General features: G+C 55.1%; 1 long non-coding RNA gene across 1 annotated transcript; it reads right to left on the bottom strand.

Moving 5' to 3' along the window:
• Positions 1-224: 224 nt before the first annotated feature.
• LOC147915082 (uncharacterized) lies at positions 225-1,617 on the bottom strand. The gene is made up of 2 exons (XR_015554599.1): positions 1,201-1,617; positions 225-1,114 (listed from the first exon to the last, which is right to left on the bottom strand). It is a non-coding gene; the product is annotated as an uncharacterized LOC147915082 (long non-coding RNA).
• Positions 1,618-8,299: the final 6,682 nt, after the last annotated feature.

The following is an 8,299-nucleotide window of genomic DNA, read 5'->3' as shown; positions in this document are numbered from 1 at the left end:
GCCCTGAGTGAGAGACCCCAGTAGAGGCAGTGGTTGGGGTGTGGGTTCTGGGTTGGCTGTGTGCACAGGAAAAGTCTGCTCCCTCGGGAGTTGTCTGATCTCTCTAGGAATTTGCTCGCACTGGGAGGGACAGTCCCCCCAGGGTCAGCGAGGCCCAGATGCCGGAGCAAGCAGAATATAGAAAATAAGAAAATACGGTTAATACAGACACATAACAAAACACATACTGCATGTGATTTATTGGTAGTAGTAGTAGTAGTAGTAGTAGTAGTAGTAAATTAATAGCCTATTTTTTCAGAGCAGTTTTAGGTTTACAGAAAAATTGAGCAGAAAGTACAGAGAGTTCCCATATACCCTCCACTCCCAACACACACAGTTTCCCGGTTACTAACATCTCATGTTAGTGTGGCACATTTGTTACAATTGAACTAATATTGATACATTATTAATAACTGAAGTCCACAGTTTACCTTAGGGTTCATCCTAGTGTTGTACATTCTGTGGGTTTGGACAAATGTAATGAGGTGTATCCACATTACAGTATCATACAGAGTAGTTTCACTGCCCTGAAAATCCTCTGTGCTCCACCTGTTCATCCCTCCCTCCCCCACCCCCTGGCCACCACTGATCTTTTTACTGTCTCCATAGTTTTGCCTTTTCCAGAATGTCATGTAGTTGGAATCATACAGTCTGCAGTCTTTTCAGATTGGCTTCTTTCACTTAGTAATATGCATTTAAGTTTCCTCCATGTCTTCTCATGGCTTGCTAGCTCATTTCTTTTAATCTTTGAATAATATTCTCTTGTCTGATGGACCGCAATTTAAATATGATGTTTACTCATTATTATTATTTTTTAAAAAAGACAGTGGGCTCTTTGTGAGAGCTGGGCTCGCACACGTGCACAGACGCCCTGGGTAGGGACGGATGAGCCGGTGTTCTCGGCGCTTTGGCCGGAGGGCAGGTGGGGGAGGCAGGAGTGGACTTCCGGGCTTGCACGACTGGGCGATCGTTTCCATTCTCCTTTTCACACGGCTTGTGCAGACAGCTGGCTGTCCCTGGCTCTTTTTCAGGTTGCCCTTTCAGGTGGTGGTGACACCCTCCTCCACTGATAGGCCTGCGGGCAGGAAAGTCCCAAGCTGAGGAGGCGAGAGAGTTCCCAGGTGGCCCTGTGGGCTTCGGGTCTACGCTCAGTCCGCTTACCTGATAAACTGTAAACAGCCTTGAGAAGTTAAACGTCCAAGAGAAAGGTACTGCTGGGCCGGCAGATGCTCCAGGTCTCCCCAAGACCCTCCCGCAGAACCCAGCCTCCCTGGCAGCTGGGGCGGGGCCTGCTGAGCTTCCTGGCCCGTGTGGGGGCTGTGGGCTGTGGCGAGACGCCCACGCCCTGCAGCCGCTGCCCGCTCCGGCCCTCCGTGGAATCTCTTTTCTTTCCAGATTTAAATAAGATCCACCCAGCACCTGGGACGTGGTCGGCTGCTCTTACACAGGCTCCTGGCTGATGCGACTCCCAGACAGGGCATCTGCCCTTCCATTCCCCCACAGTCAAGGCTCTGCGCTGCTGGCCCTTCTGGCCCAGACTGAGTGTGTGTGTGTGCGTGTGTGTGCGTGTGTGTGTGTGTGTGTAGAGGCTAGTGGTGCCATGGACAGCCTCTCTTCCCCAGAGCGATGGATCCGGGACCCAGAGACCTCTGGGGGAATCTGCCATGCTGGCAAGGACCAGCAGGGAGCGGCCCCAGCCCTGGGGCACCCCTGACTTTCTGCCACACCCAGCGTGCTGTGGGTGGGAAGGCTGCTCCACCCACTTGCAGCTTCTGATGCAGCTCTAGCTTCTAGAGTCTCAAAACAACGAGCTCACAATGGAAATGTGACAACAAGTCAATGGAAAAGACTGCTCATCCCGTCTCACCCACGACAGAGATACGCCGTAGAAATCACCACAGACACACATCCCAGCCCTGGCCTGGTCTGCCTCGGATATCTCAGAGGTTACAGCAACTCTTGGAGCCACAGCCACGGGAACAGCCTGGAGGTAGCTGCCCTGCTAAGCATGCAGGTGGAACCGTGGAAAGGCTTTCATGCCAGGAGTTAGGTTAATCCTGGTGCCTCTCCTTCTAAACCCAGCTCACAGTCCTCCTCTTCCAGGAAGGCCACCCTGATTCCATGCAAACCTGAGCACTCCTTTACCTACCCCCCTCAGCTGGTAAGAGAGGGCTCCACCTGTGTCTGTAATGTTCTCTACACGTTCTTCCATCACGTCCCTGCCCAGGCATTCGGTTGGCCGACCTTGTTCTTGAGGAAGGAGGGTGAGGAGAGACTCGCTGCTGCCGAGATCAGCCTCAGCAGGCGGTTCCCTCAGCCCCTGGTGTGCCAAGGACAGGGGCCTGCCGCAGCCCTCACGTCATCGCTGCACCTGGCAGGTGGGAAGGGCACACCCACCCCTGCCTCTCCCATGGGCTCTTGTGGGGCTTGAAGGAGATTAAGTCCCTGGAAGTGCTTCTGGCTAATGAGCCTGCCATTTGCTCTGGTCCAAAGAGAAGACATGAAGGGGTTGGACCAGGTACCCCAGGTGCTTCTGATGTGTTCGTCTCCTGGGCCAGGCGCTCCCGCGGAGCCAGGGCCCACAGCCATGCATCGTCTGAGCTTTCCCTGCAGGGCTTGGACCCTCAGAAGGCGCCAAGGAAGAGTGAGTGGGAGGGGTCCACGCTGTTATTCTTATTTGCTGATAGTCGTCAGATGCCGTGCGACTCCTAGCCTGCTGAGAGGCTGCCTGCTGAGCCGAGAGGAGCTCGTCCCCTGTGGGAGTGAAGACGACACCAGGGCTCCCTGGAGGCCTGGCTCTGGGGGGGCGGAGTGGGCCTGCCCGAAGACCCTGGTGCTCGTCTGAGGACCCCAGCTCTGGGCTGAGTGCTCTCTGACCCCCACATTGATGGCGGAGATAGCCGCTCGCTTTCGCAGCTGCTCAAAGAGGTGTGCAGGGGCCCCATCTCCTGCACCCTTTCTTCTCCCCGACTTGGTTTACTGTCTTCTCCAGCAGAGCTGTGTCTCTTCCTGCAAGGTGAGAAGAGACATCAGCCTTTGACCGCAGTGTGAAGACAGCAGGAAGTGTGTGAGCACTCCCAGGAGGCCTCCGGAGGGAGGAGGGCCTTTAATCTCTACTGAGGGCTCATTTTACCTTCCAGGTCATCAGGATGTGAAGTGGTTCACTGGTGGAGAAGACCAAATGCTGGAACTCAGAACCCTGAGAATCTTCTGCCACTGCCTTGCTGTGTGTCTTGGGGCAAGTGCTTACCCTCTCTGGGCTTATCAGTAAATGGAGACAGAGGGACTAGAGAGCTGGGAGAGGCAGACCATTCCAGAGGGGTGTGGGCAGCGCCAGAAGGAAACTTGTCCCTTTAGCTGAGTGATGCCTGAGTGAATCGAGGGAACGGCAGGCGGAGGCTGAGCAGGGAACACACCCGGCCCAGCGTGGATGTGTGATGGCACCTGAGCATTTGGAGGAAGAAGAAGAAGAGAGGTGGAGTGGGCAGAAGCGGAGGCCTCGAGGCCCCTCCGCGCGCCTTCAAGGCCGGCTGTGTCGCTGCTTGGTGAACGGGGCTGGGAGTTGTCATTGGGCCCGTGTCGTCTGCTCCTTATAGTTGCTGAGAATAGAATCATACTGTTTGCTCTTTAGTGAGCTGTAAGTAAAAATGGCAATAATATCTTCACTGTTGATAACTCACTCTGTGTCGGGCAGAGTGCTAGTCGCTTTGTGTGTCCTCCCATTCACTCTTCACAATAACCCCAGGAGGTGGTGTTGACGTTTTCATCATTCTATAGACCGAAGACATGGGCACAGAGAGGTAAAGTAACTTGCTTGAAGTCACACAGCTAGTAAGTGGCAGAGCAGAATTTGGACTCAAGCCTGTCAGAGCCAAAATCCTGGCTCTTAACCTCCAGGTTACATGTCTTTTAACAATGATAGTAAAAGGCTTGGAGGGACTTCCCCTGAATAGCTCTCCTGCAGAGTCCTTTGGTGGCTGAGCTGGTGGATCCCCAAAGAGACCACTTTGAGCTTCATGGCGATAAAAAGGAGGAATCTGCCCAGGAGCACTGTCCTTCCCTCTCCGGGGTAAGGTTTCCTTAGTGACAGGACCTGTGGGAAAACGAGCCTGGTCATCATATAAGGGCGTAAATACTCCCGGCCCCCCACCTTGAGTCTGTCTGCCCACACTGGTCAGCCCCTGACCGTCCGGAACAAGCTGTCCCTCTCCCTCTCCCGCCTAAGGCACCTCCACAGCGTCCTGAGTCTCAGCGGCTCACTGGCCAAATGTGAATGCCTCCCTGGAGGACTAGCTGCACCAGGCCTGTCCCCCAACACTGCACAGTCGCTGCTCGGCTGCAGGGGTCCCTGGGTCAGCCACCCCCACCCGTGGCTGTGGCAGTGCCTGTCTACCCACAGATGGGAAGACACAAACCCCCTAAAGAGGGTCTCGGTGATTCGAGTGGGCCTCAGGGGCAGTCGACTCTCCCTCTGGGCCTGGGCTGTAGAGGACGTGCATCTTCTGCCTTCATTGACCTGCTCCCAGGAATTCTCAGGGGGCAGCCTGGCCCTCTGTGTGCCCTGTGGCTCAGACCATCAAAACTGCCCTCCCTTGCCCTGAGATCTCCACCCCGGCCAGGCCAGGGCATGCCTCCAGAGAGCTCGCCCGGGAACCTGCGAGCGTGGGCTCTGCCAGCACCCAGCCAAGTGAGAAGTGGGGTGACGTGTGTCCACCTCCTGGCTGGCCCTAGGATTTCGTGTCTTTTCCCTCTGGTGGCCAGGACTCTCACATATTTTTGTGGCATTCTTTAAGTTTCCTCCACCTGCCAGAAGTTTCGAAGCCTTTCACCCAGGTGAGCTGAGAGGCAGTTCTGGCCAAGGGTCTAGTGGTGGCTGGAGGGATGCTGGAGAAGGCAAGTGGTCTCTAGAGGGTAGCTGAGCAGACCTTAGTGGGTACCTCCAGGCCTGCTGGGTTCTGCTGCTTCAGACAGGACACTTTCCTCCTTCCTGCACAGATGGCATCTGAAGGGACCCAGCACTTGTCACCTTGGAGGTCCCTTGTCCAGCTGTCTACCATTCCTTTAACAGATGCAGAAACCAAAGCAGAGAAACCACCACCTGCCCTGTATGTGCCACCCAGTGGTTAGTGGCGGGGAGAGGTACCCTGGGCCTATGGCCCCTGGCCCACTGCTCTCACCCCGGCCCCTCCTTTGCACAGCTGTTTTAGGTCCACCTTCAGCTTCCCACCTGGTAGGGTTGCCCACACAGCCCTCCTGGTCCGGTGGTAAGGAAGGGAATCCATGCTGTCTCTGGAGCAAGCTCATCTCTATTTATTTATTTATTTTTGCCGACAGCTGGACCTGGCCTGGGTCTGCCTGGGTGGAGGCAGGAGGGGCTCCAAAGGTGCCCCCCTCAATTGGTCCTCATCCCACCTGGGCTCCCTGTGGAATCTGCGTGGCCTGCCCCTCCCCTCCCCCTTCTCCGGCTGAGGCCACCACACCCAAGGCCCCACCCACTGCTGAGCGGTGGGGTCCCTTCTCCCTTCCCTCACAGAGGAGTGACAGCCCCGAGGCAGGTGGGGAGCAGGGCCTGCCCAGGCACCCCTGGAGGCAGAGAACCCGAGGCTGGGTCAGGTAAACCTGCCCGGCAACCCCCTGTGAGGGCACCCAGGGGGAGAGACGGGGGCCGGCTCCCATGAGCCCCAGTGAGCCCAGATACGAACCCACAAATCTGACTCCTTCGGGCTGGCAGTAGAAACTCGAGGTCCCCAAACTGTTCACTCACAAACGAACCATTTCTACGAGGTGGTGACCAAACTCGGACGTTCCTGTCATGGGCTCTCGACAGGTTGCTGATGGCCGGCTCTTTGCTCATAGCGAGTTTCTAACTTTCCTCCAGGGTGTCCTTTGCAGAAGAAAAGGGGTTTGATTTTCAAAACCAGAAGTCAGTGCAGGCGTTTCAGAGATGAGGGTTTGTGTAAAGCAAGGGCTGCGTCCGTCGTTGGAGGTGGATGTGCTAGGGCTGTGAGGGGTGGGCCGGCTCAGGGCAGGTGGAGAAGAAGAGGTCACCTCGTGTGTGTGAACGTGCATGTATGTGTGCACACTTGAGTGCGTGTGTGTGTGAGTGGCTTTCTGTGGTCACCACCAAGGTGGGGTCCTTGACAGGGGCAGCATCCAAGGCCATGTGGCCGTGTTCCTTCCAGCAGAACAAAGCACATGAGATCTTGGGACGCAGGAACCAAAAAAACCCAAATAAATAAAACAAGCCGCTCGGGCTATAAATAGATGCAGGCTTGAGGAGCTCTCAGGCAGCCACCCACTCCCTCCCCAACTGGGAGCCGCGGGGGGGTCAGTTCTGCAGCCCCAGATGGCTGTCCTTGGCCCTGGGCTGGGGAAGGGAGAGGCCCACCCCAGACCTTCATCCAGGGCCAGGGCCAGGGCCTGGGCGGCCTTCTCAGAGAAAACCCTTCCTCCAACTGGTGCCTGCTGCGTTGATTCAGCCATCATTAGAGTCCCTCACTCCTTCCTTCCTCCGCCCAGGGGGCCTGGCCTCCTCTGAGTGTGCTTTCTGCCACTCAGGGCAGAAGGTGGTTTGCTCCTGTGACTGGGTTGAGGTTTCACGGGTTCTTTCGATTCCTCACTTGGCCTTCAATCCTCTTCTGCAAGGCAGCATTGACCTGTGGAGGTGGGCAGAGGCACTAGCATTCTGGGCAGCTGCTCTCTGGAAATGTCATCTGGACTCTACATGAAGTGTAGTGCCTGGCCTCTTCACCATTTCGCTTAATCCTTTTCTCTCTGCAGTTCCAGGAAGTATCCCGAGAAGATGGTCTATCCACCCACTCATCTACCCATCCACGCATCCATCCTTCCATCCTTCCATCTACCCACCCGCGATCCACCCCATCCACCCATCCATCCATCCGTCCTTCTACCATCTGTCCATCGACCCACTGGTTGATTACTCTGTAAGCACTGGTGTTGACCAGTGAACTGTTCACCTGGTTCTCAATCCACTTTGCTTGCTCTTTGTTGAGGGACACAGACCTGCACCCAGGCAAAGGCAATTCAGAAAGAGCAGAGCCGTGGTGGGAAAGTACCCGTTGCTATGCGAGTTCACAGCAAGGGCTCTGTGCTGAGGGATGTTTATTTCTCAACTCCCACTTGTGGGTAAGTGTGGGGTAGCACTAAAGCGGACTGTCTTATCCAACCACATTGCCCACCCAACTCCCATGTATGGAGTTGGGTACGTATGGCCAGGTAGGTCACACAGTCAGTGTGACTTAGGTGCAAACGGAGAGTGCACGAGGCCACAGGCTATAATAGCAAGAATGGTAGAACAATGGTGGTGATCTTCACTGCTTACTGAGTGCCTGCTATGTGCCGGGCACTGTGTCAACCAATGGGTCCGGACTCTTTCACTGAAACCTCTCAACAGTCCCACCTTACAGAAGTGGAGGGAGACTCGGAGGAGTTAAATACTTGCCCTGGTCTGAGGTCAGAGCCTGGGTGGGGCCAGGCACTAACACCCTCATAAGCTGTGTGACCTCAGCCAAGGCTCTTGACCTCTGGGGAACTGTACTTTCTTCAGCAAAAAGGAAGGATTTGCCATGGAGTTGAGGCTCTCCATCTTTCAAGTCCGTGAACTGCATTTTAATGTCAGACTCCAAGGATCTCTTCACATGCTGGTGCTTTAATTTTTAGGATTCATCGGTTGAGAAAACTCACAATGACAAAAAGCTACTTTGAATTCAGTAGTGGTTTATAATCAATTTATATTTGATTGTTTGCAACAGCATGTATGTGCGTCTGAAAAATAACCCTGATCTGGGCATTATTTATTCAGTCTATACATGCAGGTTGGGTGTGTGGATCTTGGTCTCCGCATTGAGACTCTGCAGCCCCCAGGGGTTGGACCGCCTGTCCCTTCCGGATCTACATACTCTATTCAACAAAGCCGTCAAACCTGCTTCCCCACCCCCTTAGATAACAGTAAGAAAAGAAGATGCAGACAGCACGGTGAGCAGAGAGACCCTGATGGAAGCTGTTGACTGCAAACAAGACAGAGCCAGGAGGGGTGGGAGGGTCTGCGAGACCCCCCTGGGATTGCTCCACCGTGTGGCGGTGCCTTCTGTGCCTGTCACTCCCCTGCTCACAGCAGCAGAAAGGTGGTGGTGCAGGGGCTTCCACCTTGGAACCACTCCCCAAATGCCCGCTTTGCTGTAGATCCCAAAGCAGAAAACACAACAGCCTGGGAACAAGGGAGAGCTTTCTTTTTTGCCGT

The sequence above is a fragment of the Ceratotherium simum genome, chromosome 16, assembly GCF_057802395.1.
Source record: "Ceratotherium simum simum isolate JZ-2026a chromosome 16, ASM5780239v1, whole genome shotgun sequence".
NCBI lineage: Eukaryota > Metazoa > Chordata > Mammalia > Perissodactyla > Rhinocerotidae > Ceratotherium > Ceratotherium simum.
The sequence above is the reverse complement of the archived record's forward strand: the minus strand, read 5'-3'. Positions and strand labels throughout refer to the sequence as shown.